Source organism: Camellia sinensis, chromosome 3 (assembly GCF_055761805.1).
Source record: "Camellia sinensis isolate YWXY chromosome 3, ASM5576180v1, whole genome shotgun sequence".
NCBI lineage: Eukaryota > Viridiplantae > Streptophyta > Magnoliopsida > Ericales > Theaceae > Camellia > Camellia sinensis.
In genome coordinates this window covers 196,421,305-196,440,199 of record NC_138963.1, presented here as the reverse complement: position 1 = coordinate 196,440,199, position 18,895 = coordinate 196,421,305, and the positions used below count along the sequence as shown (strand labels likewise).

General features: G+C 29.9%; 1 non-coding gene across 1 annotated transcript; it reads left to right on the top strand.

The window, feature by feature from the left end:
- The first annotated feature begins 9 nt into the window (after window positions 1-9).
- LOC114309762 (uncharacterized) lies at window positions 10-2,180 on the top strand. Its single transcript, XR_014363266.1, has 3 exons — window positions 10-553; window positions 668-723; window positions 2,100-2,180. It is a non-coding gene; the product is annotated as an uncharacterized LOC114309762 (transcript).
- The last annotated feature ends 16,715 nt before the right edge of the window (window positions 2,181-18,895 follow it).

Here is an 18,895-nt window from a genome sequence, read left to right as displayed (position 1 = left end):
TTTTTTTTTTTTTGGGCCGATTTTGGAGATGCTGATTTTGTTCCATTTCTTGTATTTCTTGTGGTATATATCTAGCAAAGTGAACAGTGTGGGTTTTGTCTGTGTTTTGCCTTTTGAGTTGGTATGTACAGTAATTGTAAAGCTGTATATATCAATCCTTGGTTTTTTGTTGGCTCTACAAACGAGGCCCGAGAGGCATATCCTTTTCTGGGTCACTGTTATCTTTCTTTCTCTTCAAAACCCTACTACCAATCTTTTTGCCTTCCTCCACTTCTATATATATTGCTATTTAACTCAATTATTGAAGGTCTCTTAGTTAGCACACTCTGTGGATGACCCTTTTTCATCTGACTCTCTCTCTCTCTCTCTCTCTCTCTCCCTCAAAAGGGACCATCATATATCTCATATTTTCTTTCTGGTTTTTTTCTATCTGAGAATTCAGAAATGGGTGGCATTCAAAATTGTGCATGTTGCCTCAGAAATCGACAGCTAATCATTCCCTTGATCTTCCTATTGATTTCCAACTTTTCCAACTACAGATTCATGGTTGAAGGTAAGTGGGTGTGTGTGGGTTCATCATCAATTTTTCTACACATTGGACAATATTTATGCGCAAATATACAGATAATTAATTTTAATTTTCCTTCCTCGCAATCATGTACTGCAGGTAGAGCAATTTCCAACCTGGTTGGCTCCGTTTCAAAGCTGACACACTATCCTCCGGTATGGTGCCTTATCTTTTCACTTCTCTGTTTAAAGTAAAAAATTCAGTAAGTTTGGTGCAACTTCTTGCAATTGCAATTTGATAATAAAAAAGCAAAAACAAATAACACTTTTTCCTCAATTTTTTAATAATTAATCTGTTTTTAAATTATAAGTGTGGAAGGCAGAAATATTCTGCATAAGGAATGCAAGATAAGATGCTCCTTCTTGTACTCTGTAAAAAGAAACCAACTAGTCGGTGATTACTCTCGATCAGGAATGGTTGGGAGGATCCTCCAACGATCTAAGTCAGAAATATGATTGGTCATATAATGTTTGGTTAGGGAAAAAGATTTTCTTCTCCCCTCTATTACTATTCTTCCTTTTATAGTATTATTGTCCTGGTCTTAGTCGGTGGATTAACATCTTCATCTAAGAGCTCTGGTTATTACCAGACTATGGTCGGACAAGTGGTCAGGTTGCTTTGATCCTTTGCCGTTATTATGAATGAATTCAAAGGTATTCTTTCATTTTGCATAACTCCTTTTACAAAGTGATTTTGCTCAAGTTTTGGTCACGTGACACTATCCCTTCTTTTGACGGACCTATCAATGATTTGAGTTTTTCTCTTGATTTGGTTGCTTAGCTGGACTTTGGCTTTGAGCCAATATCTTTGGACTTTAGGTCAATATTTTTACCCCTCCATAATAATAAGGTCAAGTTTGACATATTATAAAAAAATTAAAAAGTTATTTAAAAAGTTAATACTATTTATTAAAAGTTAACAATTGCGGCTGCACAACTTTCAATCTTAATTTTTCTCTATAAATTAATTTTTATAATTTTTTATTACACATTTTTTCATAAAAAGTCAAAAAGTTAACCTAAACATCTATATTTTCTTCTTTAATTTTTTAGTCTAAAAAGATAAAAAGTACACTTATTTAGGACACCCCAAACAACTACTAAGTAAAACTTATATCAAACACTTAAAACTACACCATTCTCTCAAAAAAGATAAAATTTTCGAACTATGATTTGAAAATCAACTTTCGAACCAAAAATGAATCATAAGTTTTTGTTTAGAAATTGATTTCTGAACGACATATTTTTGTTTAAAAATTAATATTCGAATGAAATAAATGTAGGCAAGGAAATAAGGTGTGAAAATAGAAACTCTCTGGAGTCCTCAAAATAAGATAAAATAACTATAAACAGTTGTTAACTTGGTATAAACTGCACCATTATTGTATATTATTTTGCAACTTAGGCTTCAAGCTTGAAAAATAGAAGCAGTATCTTTGGAGTAATTAATAACACAAGTCTCGTGCACTGAATTATTCTTTGTATGTCTTTGTTGATATATACATTTAATTATTTATGTATATGTGTATAAGGGGAGGGAGGTGGAGGAGGTGGTGGTGATAGCAGTAGCGGTGGCGGCAAGGAGAAGGTTGATAGGGTCGAGGCCGCCAAGATGTGAGAGGAGGTGCAGCTCTTGTGGGCATTGTGAGGCAATTCAAGTCCCAATTGCCCCAAAACTCAAAAAAAACCGTGTTGCATCATCAAGAGCTGATGACATTTCCAACTACAAGCCCATTTGTTGGATGTGTAAATGTGGTGACTTCATTTTCAATCCATAATTTTATTTATAAATTAAAAAAAAATGTAGTTCTCAAGTTTGTGCGTAAAGATTGAGTTTTTCTATTTTGTTATTTCTGTTTTTTGTGGATATGTCATATGCAAATTAATTTATGTATCCTTTCAAAAGTACATATATAGAGGGTGTTTGGGAAGTGAATTTTTTTTGTAGATTTTTTTAGTTGTAGAATATAATTGGAGAATTTTTTTTTTTGTGTTTGAAAAGATAGTTGGATTTTTTGTGTTTGGATGTAATGTTTGTAAGAGAAAAGGTGAAATGATTATAAGATTTGATGTTATATTTTTTTTAGATTTATTTTTTTTGGTTTTATAAAACATTTATCTTGTAGTGAAAAAAATAAAAATAAAAATCTAAAAATAAGTTCCCAAACACCCCCATAGGTTTGTTGAATTTTATAAATATATATTGAATATTAGAATGACATTGACAAAACATAGTATTTACCATTATATTCTGCCTCCGTTTGGAAAGTGAGTTGACTTTTTGATTTTTTTGACTATTTTAACTTGGGCTAAAAGAGAAAAGTTAGGAATCATGAAATTATTTTCATGAAAATGATTATGAAAAATTTATGATTCTTGGATTATCTTGATTAATGTGTTGTACTTTATCCTAAGTGTAATCTAAAAGTTACAAAATTTTCATGATTATTTTCATGAAAGATTTTTCATGATACTTAGCATTGCTGGGGCTAAAAAGCTTGGTTTGGGAAGGATTTTATGGCTTTTTGACTTTTTTGACTTTTTTTGTGAGAGAAGAATGTAATAATTATGGGTTGAATGTGATATTTTGTTTGTTGTAACTAAAATAGTCAAAAAAAAACTTTTGCCAAACGGAGTCGATGTCATATTTCCTCCTTTGCTCACCATTTATTCTAAAACTTTTGTAGTATGGCGTTTTGTTGTTTTTTTTTCTTATTTTTTTTTTCAGAAAAACACAAAATTGTTTAATGAATTATTTTAGCTAATTTTTTTTGAGAAAACATTAAAAAAAAACATTTATTTTGGAAAATTATGTTTGCGCAAAATAAAAATAATATGAAATCTAGAGTGGTTTTAAAATTTTCATTATTGTTATTAAAATAAAAACACAAACTGATGTTCATTAAACGTGTATAACTTTTCAAAAAATTATCAGATAGCCTTTGATACGTTGGCTTTATTTGAGAAGTGGGTGGAACTTTTTAACTTTTCAATTTTTAGCATTTTGGGTTGATTTTTGATTTTTATATAAAAAAAAATTGATTTTAATTTAAATATAATATTTTATTTTATTAAATTTTAATTTTTTTGGAGTTAATTTAATTAAAAAAAAAAAATTTACTTGCCGAACGAGGACATTGTTTATGTGATGTCAATAAATAAGCAACTTTAAAATACATTAGTGAGTCATTTCTTTTCTATACGTAACAAAGTTAGATTAACATTTATTTATCCGAATTCCACGATGTTTGTAATAAAAATAAAAAAATATTTGATAATTTAAAATTTTGTAACTCAAATAGTTTAAATTTGTCAAAACAACGTCGTTTTACGTTTATTTACACTCAAAATGACGTCGTTTGGAGTGATTTAAGTCATTTGAGTTAAAATTTTTTGAACTACCTAACATTATTGATAAAAATATTAGGTGCATTATAGCTTGTTTTGACAAGTTAATAAAAAGTAATTTTTTTTTGATTTTTTAAGTTATATTGTCCTTCTATTTTTTTTTGATATATTTTTTAAAAAAATGAAAAAAATAATTATAACTTATTTCTCAAAACAATATATATATATAATATCACATGATACTTCATGTCATGACCCAGAAATTTCAGTTAGGGCAAATTACATATACACCTCTCGAGGTTTGGCTAAATTACAGATACCCCCTGAGGTTTCGAAAATTACATCCCGCCCCCTGAGGTTTGTATTTTCATAACAATTTGCTCCCTGAGGTTTATATTTCATAACAAATTACCCCCTAATTTCTTATGCAAATATAGCATTCAGGAGGGAATTCGTAATTTCTCAAACTTCAGGGGCATCTGTAATTTAGCCAAACCTTGAGGGGTGTATATGTAATTTGCCCTTTCAGTATTATATTTCTTGTTACAGTATTATTAATCGACTCAACTTATACCGGGGATGGTGAAGGAGGCAGAAGTGATTGTCTTTGTTACTATTGCTGACCGAATATTTCGTTGTGAGGTACTTCAGTTTTGTTTGTCCAAAAAAAAAAAAAAAAAAAAAAGATTGGATCCTAAGCCTCCGTTTAGGAAGTTGGTTTTCAGGTTTTTTGGATTAAAATAGTCACAAAAAACAAAATAGGATTTTTAGCCCAATAAGATAAAACATCACATTCAACCTATAATCATTTTTTTTTTCAAAAAAAATAAAAAAAAGCTAAAAAAGCCAAAAGGTCTTTTCAAATCTAGTTTTTTAGTCACAGATTAAAATAGTCAAATAAAATAAAAAAATAAAAAAGCCAACTCACTTTTCAAACGAACTCTAAATTGTATATAGACAAGTGAAAATTGAACAAAATAATTGTAAAAAATGAAGAGCAATGCCAGGTATCGTGAAATTTTTTTTATGAAAATGATCATGAAAGATTTATGACATTTGAATTACATTTAAAATAAAACACCATACACTAATTAAGGTAATTCAAGAATTATAAATCTTTTATAATTATTTTCATAAATTTTTTTTCATAATCCCTAACTTTTCTAAAAAATGAATATCCACTCCTTTAAATTAACAGTTAATTAAGACTCGAGGTTGTTGCAGTCGGTAATTATCATGTAGTTATTAATTTTGTGCTGCTACCCTCATTGAAAGTCACGTTGAAAATGTGCGCATTAATAATTATTGCAAGAGCCGCAAGTAATTTTTAAATTAAGGTCTTGTTTGACGGATTTTAAAAAAAGATAAAAAAGTTAAAAAGTCAACTATTTTATTTAAGGTCAAGTTTGACATATTGTAAAAAAGTTAAAAAAAGTCAAAAAATCATTCAAAAAGTTAAAAAGTTAATACTATTCACTAAAAGTCAACAATTACGGCTGCACAACTCCCAATTCTAAATTTTTTCTACAGATTAATTTTTACAATTTTTTATTATACATTTTTTCATAAAAAGTTAAAAAGTTAACCCAAACATTCATATTTTCTTCCTCAATTTTTTACTCCAAAAAGACAAAAAGTGCAGTTATTTAGGACACCCCAAACAACCCAAGTCTCATCATTTTATTTAAGTCACATCACTTTTTTATTATATCATTTCAAATCCAATCTATATTTCATAAAAAGTCAAAAAGTGTACTTATTTAGAACATTTCAAACTACCCCTAAGGTAATATCTGAGAAAATTATTATTATTTTAATATTAGTTTATTTTTTTATCTTTTTATTTTTTTAGGCCACATCAATTAATATTTTTTCTCTATTTTTTTAAACATCTTTTTATAAAAAATCAAAAAATATATTTAGGCCAAGTTTGGGAAGACTAAAAAAGTGTACTTTTTGTCTTTTTGGACTAAAAAATTGAGGTTGAAAATATGGATGTTTGGGTTAACTTTTTGACTTTTTATTGAAAAATGTGTAATAAAAATTGTAAAAATTGATTTGTAGGGAAAATTTTGAATTGGGAGTTGTGCAGCCGTAATTGTTGACTTTTGGTGAATAGTGTTAACTTTTTAACTTTTTGAGTAACTTTTTGACTTTTTAACTTATTTTAAAGTCCCCAAACTTGGCCTTATTTAGAACATTCCAAACCACTCCTGATAAGTGTTTGGAGTAAACTAAAAAAGTGTACTTTTTTTTATCTGTATATACTTATTTGAGTCACATCAATCAATATCTATCAATATCTCATCTTTACTTTTCTAACCACTTTTTCTATTTTTATACATATTTTTTTTTATAAAAAGTCAAAAAATACACTTTATTTCAAAGATTTCAAACCATCCCTTGCTTTTTTTAATGAAAATTAATTTAAAATTTTCAAACAAATTGAAAACTACTTTTGTTGGTAATTTTTACCCATCTTTAATATAGACAAAAAAATGGTGCATTTTAATTATTTTTACCCACCTTTAAACCATTTGTTATGGTGCAGTAATTATATGGGTAAAAATGGTGCAGTTTAATTAGTAATTTCGTATATTAGTTTTTTAGTTAAAATAATTAATAAAGACAAAATAAATTAAGATAATTAATAAGATAAAATATCACATTTAAGTCATAATTATTTTATTTTTTTTTCTCACAATTTTAAATCAATTAAAAATAAACAATCTTCTTAAATATAATTATTTTAACTAAATTAAAAATTAAATAACTAATTAAAATAGTTAAAATTTCAAATCAGGACTTTTGCTTTTTATTATTTTTAGAAAGAATAATGACTTGGACTCATTTTTTTTTCCACTCCCTTATCCCATTTTCACTTGATTGGCTACTTTTTTTTTTTATTTTTTATTCCTTCTAATCTAATCACCACCTGCCACGTGTCTGTGAGCGGGGGTTGTGTGGTAAGAGTGGCGATTGGAGGAGGTCACAATCATCACCTTTTTAGAAAAATGCTATAAACCCTCAAAATCTATCAAATTTTTTTTCAAATCTCATATAAATATGAGACTTATACAAAAGTATGTGGGTAGGTCTTATATTTATGCAAGGGATTTGATAAATTATTTAGAATTTTTAACCATATTGAATATTGAACAGTGGTTGGATCCGCTATTAAGGGCTAGTTTGACATGTACTAAATAAGTCAAAAAGTCAAAAAGTCACTATCTTATTTAAGTCACATCATCTTATTTAAATCACATCACCTCTCTAACACATCACATCAAACCCAACCCAAACCCAACTCAAACCCACCAATAAATCAAAAAGTGTACTTTTTTAGGACATCCCAAACCAACCCTAAATTCGAGTATATGACGGGAAATGTGACCACATTCGGAAAAGTCTCTGTAATTAATATATGACAGAGAAAGAGAGAGAGAGAGAAGCAGGTGGATACCAGAGCGGAGCAGTTCTGATTTCGTATCTAACAAGATTTGCGTGTGCAATCAGAATCCACTCCTCGAATCTATAAACCAACAAACACCACACCAATCTATAAATTATTTTGTTATCGTGGTGGAGCATTGTTTTACATCAGTTATTATTTTGGTCAGATTTGTTAGAGAATTAAACAACAATGATTCATCCCACTAAAAATATCACCACTAATAGCACTAATGTATTAAAAAAATAAAAAAAAATAAAAAAAAATACAACTCAAAGACCAAAACATCACATCATTAATAGCGGGACCACTGCCACCTAATTAGTGGGAGCACTAATTAGTGCTCCCAAGCATTTTTCAGGATTAAATTAGATACAACTGTTAATAAAGAGATGATTAAAGAAAAGATTATTAATATAAAAATTATTAATGAAAAAATTAAATAAAAATATATTTATTTTTGATAATAATGTAAGAAATGATTGGTGATAGAATTGATAAATTATTTTTATATACAATAAAAAAAACATATTTCTATATTAAAAAAAATCTAAAATAATTCTAAAAAAAATTTAGACATAACAGCAATTGAAAAAAAACAGTTCTCTTTCAATCTCGTGGGACTCCGGGGTTTTCTAGTAACTCATCAAAAAAGTCAATTTTTAACTTTTTTATTCAAAATAATATTTTTTGTCAAAAAAATCATTAAAAAAATTAAAAAATAAAAAAATTAATTTTTTACTAATTTCTCAAAATACCACTCATCTCTCAATCACAGGTCATTACCAGCTATGCTAGTCTCATTGCATGGTGGGATTGTGAATCTTATTGGATTATTAATCCGGTGATTAATTTCTTAGCCAAACATGCTTTTAATGGTACCACGTCAATCTTAATCCAATCCTACTACTCATGTTGGAAAACAAACGTGACTTTAGAGTATTTGAGATAGGCTAAGGTTTCGTTTGAACAATAGATTGATTTTTTAATTTTTTGATTATTTTAATTTAAGATTAAAAAATTTAGTTTGGGATAAGTTTTTGTTGACTTTTTTAATTTTGTGAGAAAAAAATAAAAATAATTATGATTTAAATGTGAAATTTTATATTATAAACTTTTTAGTTTATTTTGTCTTTTTATGGTTATTTTAGTTTTTTAACTCCAAAATTTTACATGTCAAACGAGGGTTAAAATAATCAATTTATGATTAAAATAGTCAATAAAATAAAATACTTTATTATATCACTCTCTTTATTTTTTTAGGGTAAACTATCAATAAGTCATAATTTCCATCAAGTCTTATTGAAAATAAATCTTAATAAAATCGTCGTTAAAAATACTTTTTTGTAACGATTTTTTTGTATATGTTACTAAAAATTGACAATTAGTATTTTTTTATTACGATTTTTATAAATTGTTGCTAAAATTTACAATTACTAAAGTTTTTCTGTGATGAATTTTTTAAAGGATGTAGCTTGCCTTTAGTCCAAGATCGGACTGGACAGTGCTGTTCGGCCCGTGAGGGCCCATCACGGGTCCCATTTTGATAATTTGAATCATTCAATGTGTAGAAATCGTTGAGTACTATATGCTTGGAAAAATCACGTTAATCGGATATCAATAGTTATGTGATCAAATCAGTTTTGTATAAAAAAAATGGACGGTGAACAAATTAACGGTTGACAAAAAATTGATCCAGTGAGGTAGCTATAGATATCCGATCAATGTGATTTTTTACAAGCACATAGTACTCGACGAGTTTCTACACATTGAACGGTCCGGATTATCAAAACGGGACTCGTGGTGGGCCCCCATGGGCCAAACAGCACCGTCTAGTCTAATCTCGGACTGGAGGCTCGGACTGGAGGCAAGCTGCTCCTTTTTTTAAACTGTCACTAAAAGTTAAAACTTATAATTAGTGACATTTTTTGTGATAAATTTTTTAAACGATCACTGAAAATTAACAATTAGTGACGTTTTTTTAACGGTGCTTGATGAAACACGTCATTAATGATTACATGTAGAGGTGAGCAACGAATATTTTGATCCGCCGCATTTTTGACGGATGCGTGATGTGTGATGACGAGCGGAAGGTTGCAGATTGATTTTTTTCAATTCGCCTAGTTTTGGACAAGTGGCAAATTTGAGGTTCCTTTAGCTGCAACCAAACCGTCACCGCGAGCACCCCTAGTAATTTGTAACACTTTGTATTTTTAATTTGTTTAAATATTCTGTTTGAGTTTTCAATTGAAAAGGAATTTAAATATTCTGTTGTATTTTCAATTTGAAAATATTTTTATTAAATGACAAGTGTTGATATTTGGTATTTTTGTGTGAAAAATATAAGGTTTAATTTTGTCATTTTTTTAAAAATCAAATTAAATAGTTTTGATAATGTATGATTTTCTTATATGTATTTATTATTGGTATTTGACAATTTACTTGATAATCTTTTAGTTATGTTGAGTTGAATTGTTATTCAAAAAAAAAATGTTGATAAGTTGTATTATATTTAAAATTTCTAAAAGTTTAAACCATCAAATCGATTCACATCAATCCGCCAATCCGCATTATCTGCATCCGTCAATCCGGCAGACAAATGCGGATTGATTTTTTTCAATCTGACAATCTGATAGACGGATAGCGGATTGGAGGTTTTCTGGCCACAACCGAACCGGAACCCCCCTAATCACATGACTTATTGAACAATAAGTTCATCTGTTAGAACCTACACGTAAATCCCCTATTTTTTTATACGTTGTTTCGTAAAAAGTCAAATAACTAATTAAAATAACTTATTCTCAAATATGGCCTTATATCTTAAAGGGTTGGTTTGGGAAGTTAGTTATTTTAACCTGACTAAAAAAAGTTGTGTTTTAGATGATAATTGATTTTTTATTGTTGTTTTAATGATGGTAAGGCCTCGTTTGGGAATCCTCCATTTTAGTCAAAAAGTCAAAAAGTTACTAAATTAGTCAAAAAGCCAACAACCTATACCAAAAAGTCAAAGATTCTCTTTTCTCTCTACTTTTTGCACATCTTTTCGTAAAAAGCCAAAAAATTATCCCAAACATACTAGTTTTTTTTAGCTCATATTTTAGCCAAATAGCCAAAAAGCTACTAAATTAGCCTGTTCCCAAACGAGGCCTAAGAGAAACATAAAATAATTATGATTTGGATATAATATTTTTGTATTATTGACTATTTTAATTTATTTTATCTTTATTAATTGTTGGAAAAACTACATACAAGCGGGAGAATGAAAAATAAATTACCAACACATAAGGGAGTGCAAGTAACACTTACACTTGCACCTCTATAGTATTTCATTTACACCCCACTACAGACACCTACATCCTATGTATTAGTATACTTCCTTCTCTCACTTACATATAGTTTCCCATTGATTATTTTACGTTTCAACCCAGGGCCAAAATCTTAACCAAAAAATATTGGATTTCGCACTTTCAATTAACATGTGAATTTGTTTCAAAATCATGCCACAATTTTTCATGAAAAAATTGCCAACTAATGGGACACTAAAAATAATATTTGCATTTTCATGATAGTTGTATAATTTTTTTTTTTGGTTTTTGTGTGTGTCAGAGTTGTATCATAAAATATTTCATTTATAATGTAATTATTTTTTTTAATATTTCAGTTATTTGTAATTTTTTTCATTTTTCAAACAACTACTCCATAGTATGGCCTTATTTGGATGATTTTTTTTTTAAAATTAAAATTTGATAATCAAAAAATAAAAATTAAAAGTATCCATTCCTCAACTTTTAATAATTACTTTTTTTCGGCTTATTTAATCAATTTATGCATAATAAACTATTAAGCAAAAACTACACCAAACAATTTGATACAAATTCTTAAATTAAAATAAGTTATAATCAACTTATAAAAGCTACAACAAACTGCCCCACTACATCATTGTTGTATTGCCCACATAACACACTAATTTTAAATTTAAATTCTACAATTTATATTTATGGTAAAATTATGAATCATTATAAAGGAAAACTAAATAATGTTAACAAGTGTCCATCTACTACTGTTTAAACAAATATTGTTGCGTGTCAAATACACTTGTTAGCAAAACCTACAATGACCCTGTTTCGTTAGGGTTTATTTCTATCTTATTTTAGCTTTTAGCTTAATTTAAATTATTTTGATATGTTTGGTTTAGCTTAACAATACAACTTATAGTTTTTTGTAAGTCAAAAATCAACTTATTGGGGAGGATAAGCTTAATTTATAAGTAAAAAATCAACTTATGTTCACAGTTATAAGGTATAAGCTATAATCGCTTTCCCATAACTTTACCAAACGGGGCCAATAAATGTTGTAATGCTATTTTTTGTGTATTAATAATATTGTGCTTATAACTTTTTATATTATATTATATTTACCATTTTATTTGTCAATATAATGGATCTCATAATTAATATATATCTCTAAAGTTTATTTTGGGAAGTAAGTTTTTTTTGAAAAAACATAAAAAAAAAAATAGGGAAATTATGTGACCCAAAAAAATTTTAAAAACTGACTTTTAACCTAGATGTCAAAATAGGCCTAATACCTTGTTAAGTTAACACACCAAATTAAATCCAAAAAAAAAAAAAACCACCAAGAAGAAGAAGAAAAAGATGTTTATGGTACCATTACTCTTGGTTTATTTGGTGGTATTGGATCCAATTTTTAAATTGCATGACTCATATTCTATTTTAAATGGCGTTTGGAAAGTGATTATTTTCGTTGATTTGTTTAATTTTTTTTGAAAAGACTTGCAGAATAATAGAGAGAGCGTTTTGATTGGATATTTTGATTTTTTTTTTTGTCTATTTTAGCCAAAAAGCTAACATCCCAAACGGATAATTTTCAAAAAAATAATCTAATAAATATTGGCATCGTTTGGAAACTTTGCTATTTTAGTTTACTTTTGACTATTTTATGAAATGAAAAAAATTGTTTGGGATGATTTGTGATTTTTTGTAGTTGAATAAATGGTTATAAGAGAAAAAATGATTGATTGGTGTGTAGAATGTGATATTTTATCTTATTAATTATTTTATTTTATTTTTGTTTTTATTGGCTAGTATCTTAAAAAAATTTACTAAAACTTATATCATATGCCTGATATAAGTGTGAGACACATAGCATGTGAATCTCACACCCATATGAGACATTAGTAAAAATTTTAATAAATCTTTTGAGATCTGTAACTTTAAAACCAAATACTCAAATGTTGCTTTGGGGTTTGCTTATTTTTTGGTTTTTTTTTTCCACTTATTTTCATTTTTATTGAATTTTTTTTAAAAAAAATTTAAGCTTCTAAATTCAGCTTGATAAGAAGAATTGAAAAATTATAATTTTTTAAAAAAAAGTCCAGAAAAGAAAAAAAAAGAGTAAATAATAGTGGATTTTTTGGGCATATATTGGCTTTTTTATTTTTTTTATTTTTTTTTTCAAAAAAAAGTATATATTTCATATTCATCTCCACAAGATGGATAATAAAACTAAAAAATAATTAATAATATTTTTTTTAAAAAAAAAGCTATTAAAAAAATTCAAAAAAAAAGAGTTTTTTTTTTTTTTTTTTTTTTTTTTTTTTTTTTTTTTTTTCTTTAAAGTTGCCAAAAGAGTAGATATGGGGTGACCCAGCAATTAATGATAATGAAATTATAATGAATGATTTAAAGGGAAGTTGTTGGGTCTGTTATGTTAAGTGTTGTCTACTGCTATCTCTACAGTCAATCTGATGGGTTATTTTATAGTAACTTTGTCACTCACCCATCACAGTCCCACCTCTCAGAGTTTTCGATTTCTGATCTCCAGCCTTTGCGGTTGTACAATGTATTTCAACAATTGTTAAAAAAAAAAAAATGTATTTCAACAATTGTAAAAAAAAAAAAAAAAAAGACAAATTACTTACACCTCTCTTCAAATTTAATGAAATTATAAATTTTTTTTTAAGATTTTAAAAATTACATTATGTCTCATCGCAATTAACGTTGTTAATAGATATCATAAATTAATTAAAATGCCCTTTTAACAAATAAGGACAAATTGCCTACACTCATTTGAAGTTTAGCTAAATTAGAGTTTCCTTTATGAGATTTAGCTAAATTACAGATTCCCTCTGAGGTTTAACTAAATTATCATTTTTAAATAAGTTATGAAATGCAAAATTAAAATGAAAAAACACTTATTACACTATAAAAAAATTAAGATTTTAGAGACCAAAATTTATGGACAAAATTATTTTTAGGAGACCAAATATTTTTGTTGTGAAAATGTCGTCATTATATTTTTAGAAATGAAAATTAAATATTAGTGATTAATTATTATATTTTTTGTATCAAATTTTTTGTCTCAAAAAATAAACTGTCCAAGAGAGTGGGTGAATTGGGTTATTATATATTTTTTTACAATATTAAAAAATAATAAATACAAAATTCAAAACAATGATTATCAATATAAAAGTAAGAGAGATAGGGAGAGAAAATCAAACACTGAGATTTATAGTGATTTGGCACGCCGGGCTTACGTCCATTCCCTAAGGAACCTCTTTGAGAATTTCTTCACTATCAAGATGAATTAATACACTACCAAAACTTCACAAAGTTTGTGCATTTTACACAGGTCTTACTTTTATCTATTGAGCATTATTCAATAATAAATGCCTTACTTTTACAAAAATCTCTCACAAAATAATGAATAAAAATAAGAGGTACTTTAACTCTCTTTTACAATAATTTTCTCATAAAGAGTATAAATGAAAGTGTAAGAACAAGGACTACTCTTAGATCTGAAAGTGAAAGAGCAGAATACAATAATCTCAAAATTTTGGAGCGCGCACACACACACACACACACACACACACATATATATATTTTTCTCTTTAAGCTCTCTAATTTTTCTCCACACACAACATTTCTATTTATACAAAAAAATCTACCCATTGGAGAGACAGAAGCTCATTCGGATTATGAGAAGTCAGCACAAATCTCTATCATTATGGATTCCTTGAAGTCAAAAGCCATATGAAAATTGTGTCTACTTTGCAACTTTTTCTTTTTCTTTTTGCAAGCAAATTCAAATTAACTTACAACTTTTTCTTTTTTATTTTGCAGGCAAAACATCTTCAAGGACTTTGTTTACAATAAAAAATTAAATAAGTTTTCTCCTGCAATCATTATAGTATATCAATTTCAAGATTTTGACTATATATATATATATATATTTGATGCACCGCACCGCCACAAGCTATTTATAAATCTTTAATATATTCAAAAGATGTTCCGTATAAATCAACTATTTTTATAATCGATACATTCAAATATGATCGTAAAGTAAATTTGAATTTAGTGCAATATATATCAAAATGATATAATACAAATTTACTCAAAAGAGACAATTACATCAAATTTGTCAAAGAATGAATAGTGATTAAAACATGAATAGTAAAATTTTTAAAATATTTTTATTTAAAAAATATTTATAACAAATGTATTATAAAATATTTATATTTTAAACAGATAATATTTTATGTCAAATGTGTATATTATTTGCATTTTCTCAATTAATATATTAGACATCATCAAAATTAAACAACATGATTAACAATCTTCCCCTTTTTGATGATGGCAATACATGAATGGATTTGACACAATTGAAACCAACAAAATATTTGATAATTTTGCCACATAAGATATTTGATACATGCATAACAATTCACAGTATACATGCACAACAATTCTCAGCAATTCAATTCATATTTTTCTCCCCCTTTGACATCATCAAAAAAAAAATATGGAGATGGAAAGGTGGTAGAGAGAAAAAAAAATGGCAGTGATCAAAACAAAAATTAGACAAACACATGTGAGAAAATAATTTGATATGCAAAAAAAAAATTATAATAATGGTGCTTATGTCTTGTCGTGATTTTTGTGGGGATTTTGGAGCATCTCTAGCGCACAAAATGTTGACAAAGAAAAATTTGAGCAGATATGCATCGAATATTGGATCGGTGGAGTGTATAAAAAGTGACAAGAATGATAGGCAGAGATACGAAATTGTCAAGTGTTGGGAGAGGAAATTTTGTTTTACCTTCTTGTGTAATCATGTCATTCCTTACCTTAGCCATCAATGGTTTGAACATGCATGAGGCGCCTGTAATGCAGGCAAATGAGAGGTTACAAATGGTGCAGTCACAGACTATTTCTGTAAATGAGAGTCTTAGTGTTGGTGGTAATCGGAATGATATCGATGCTATTAATAACACTATGACTCTTGGTACATAGGCAATGACTACGGTTTCCAATATGGCTCGACAACTACAAGTAAGAATACAAGAAAATCAGCAATGGAGAGACGATATGTGCTTGCTAAAACAACAACTAGCTAAGATTCGTCAGGAGAAGAGAGAACTGGAAAGGAAAAATGCACAGTTGGAGAATGCGGTGCAATATTATGTAATGGTTATAATGCCAAGACTCACAGAAGTCGAAAATAGAGGGAGACATGTAAATGAGGCTCATGAAAAATTGTTGACAGAAGTTGTAGACGTGCCTGAACGTCCCGGGCTCCGCGCGCGAAGGGGGTGCGAAATCCGTTTTGTTCATTAGGCTTACTACAGTTCGGACTCAAATGTCACGGTTCTGAATCTAATCTCGCAAAGTGCAATGCAAGACCGATAAATACCAAAGAGTCCAAATCCGGCAAATCGTTTTGGAAAACTGATTTTTATAAAGAAGTGCCAAACATGGACTGCTTTGCCAGATCCAGAGTCGCCACCTAAATGTTTTATTTTTAGAGAAATTTAGGAAACCCTGACTCGTTGCCTAAGGCCACGTGTTCGTCATCACCAAAGTTGCCTCAGCTCGGGAAGTTAGGTACGAGAGGGGAAGGTCATGCAAGAGCACCCCTGCTCTCCCGATCAAAGATCGGCCTTTATTAACATGATATCTTGTTTTTGAAAATACATGCGTTCTTATTCCGGTTTTATTAGCTAACCTTACTACGTGATGTGCACAGCATACAAGTATAAACTAGACCGCCTAAGTTGGAACAAAACATCTCATGTTTGTTTGAAAATGGTTTGAAGGTGCTACTCGCAAGTAGGCTAAGACGTGGATTTGCCACCCTCAAGTGGGCTTAGAAAACATGATTTTGCCACCCTCAAGTGGGCTTAAAACTTGCATTTTGATGAATTGTTCCAATTCAAGTAATCCAACCTTCACCCACAGGCATTCAGGCAGTTATATCACATAAGCAAATAGCCTCATGGCAAGCATGCTATCATGGCAACACTCACACTTATGCAAGGATGCTAAAGCATAAACACTTACAGTGTACTTCGAGCCAAAACAATAGCTAGTTAGTAATCAATTCATGATCCTAGCTATGTTAAGATAGCTAATGCAACGCATGCAAAATGCAACTAGAAATAGGCTCGGCTATTCTAAGGTGGCATATGAGATGCAACTTGATAATCATGTATTCAAATCGGTATTGAAATACAATGCAGTTTGTATGATGCGCCGAGCCTGGTGCATGCAAGATAGATGAATGTATGCAAACATGCGAAGCATAAGGATGCTAATTGAAATATGCCCTAAAACTAACCACTGAAAGCAGATAAGTAAAAGGGAGAAAGACGTGGGGTTAGAAGACATGCATCACACACACGCACATTTATTATAAAATTCGCCCTCTCGATGGAGGGTCCGAATGAATAAGCTAAGCTAAGCTAGCAACTAATCTAATAATCTAATTAGACTAATTATTACACAACCAAATTGAATAATTAGCTACAACTAATTATTACATCACTTTAACTAATTAACAAATTAATTAAGTTACAAACAACAAATGCTAATTAACAAGTAAACATTTAAACTAAGCTGCTCCAGCTCTATTTGAAGGAGAAAAGGATGCATGCTTGGACTCGATTTTTTGCCTTGAAACACCTGCCGGTTGCTCTCTTGAGGCTCTGTTTGCAGGGTGTCTTCAAGAACTTGCTGCTGGATCTCACCAAAACAGTGCTAAGGAGTGCACTAGTGGCCTGCCGGCCATGAATGGTTGTTGCCGACCAAGAGTGCACACTGCTGGCCACAAATGAAGATCTGCCGGCCAACAATAAGGGGGGTGCCGGCTACTGGTGTGCTGTGACACCAAGCTGCAGCAGAGCACAAAATAGAGAAAATGGAGGGTCTCCCAAGGGTATGTATGTACTATGCCCCTCCATATCACCTCAAAACATCAAGGGAGAGGCATAATTGGATCCAAGATCATCAATCGAGCATCGCAATGCGTGATAGCCAAAGATTTGATTTGTACAAACTTAATAAATGTATGACAAACAAGACACTAAGACCACAGCTTTATCATGAGTGATCAAAGGCAATGGAGACCAAAGGAAGATTGGCTCATTTTATCACTTAAAGTATGAAATGAGCTAATCCACTTTGTGTTCAAACACAACACCGGGTTGAATGCAATGCAATGCAACATAAACATGTAAACAACATGCAAGAATCATGCAATGTGACAAGCGTGCGACAACATGCAATGCTACAAGCATGCAACAACAACACAATGGAACAAGCATGCAACAACATGCTATATACCAAGCATGCAACAACATGCAAAAATGGACTTAAACTAAAATAGACAGATCTCAATCATGCCCAGATCAGTGGCCAAAACACCAAAACCAAGGCACCAAAAGGCAAAGTATACATGCACACATATTGGTCCATAAGCTAGGCAAGAAGAACACAAATCTCAAACAAGAGCAAGGGGTGACAAACATGAGAGCATGGCAATAAAGTAAGCTCTGAAATCATGTGAGGAATGATGCTAAACCACCCAAACAAGACAAGCATAGCATGCAAGAAAGCTTAAAGCTTGAAACAAGCAAAGGGACTCAAACCATGGCCATGCAAAGTAAGACCCAAAGGGCCAAGGGCAACCAAAAAAGCCCCAAGGTAGGTTAATACAAGACCAAAAGCATGCTTGAACCTAGCCAACACAAGCTAGAACAAAAGACCAAAGGCATGAAGCATGCAAGGCTAATAAAGGGGTGTTACACTACACCTATTACAACCAAACATGGCATGACTTAACCAATGAAAATTAGAGTTATGGCATGTCAAAATAAGCCCCAAAATCCACTGAGATGGCATCCCAAAAGCCTAAGTATGATGGCATGCACAATGATCCATTCTTGAAGCACAAAACCCCAACTCTTCAAAGCATTGAAAGAGTGACAAGCACAAGTGTATGACCATGAAATATGCTCTGAAATCATATAACAAATGATGCCAAATCATGAAGATAGTCCAAGCAATGCATGTTAATGGACTCAATACACAAAGCTAGTGAGCAAGATTGAACCATGGCTATACAAAGCAATGCATGCATGGCCAAAACAGCATGAATCAGACCTTAAACATGGTAAAACATGAACAAAATATTCTTAGAGTCGAGCCAAAAGCATGCTAGAATGATGATCAA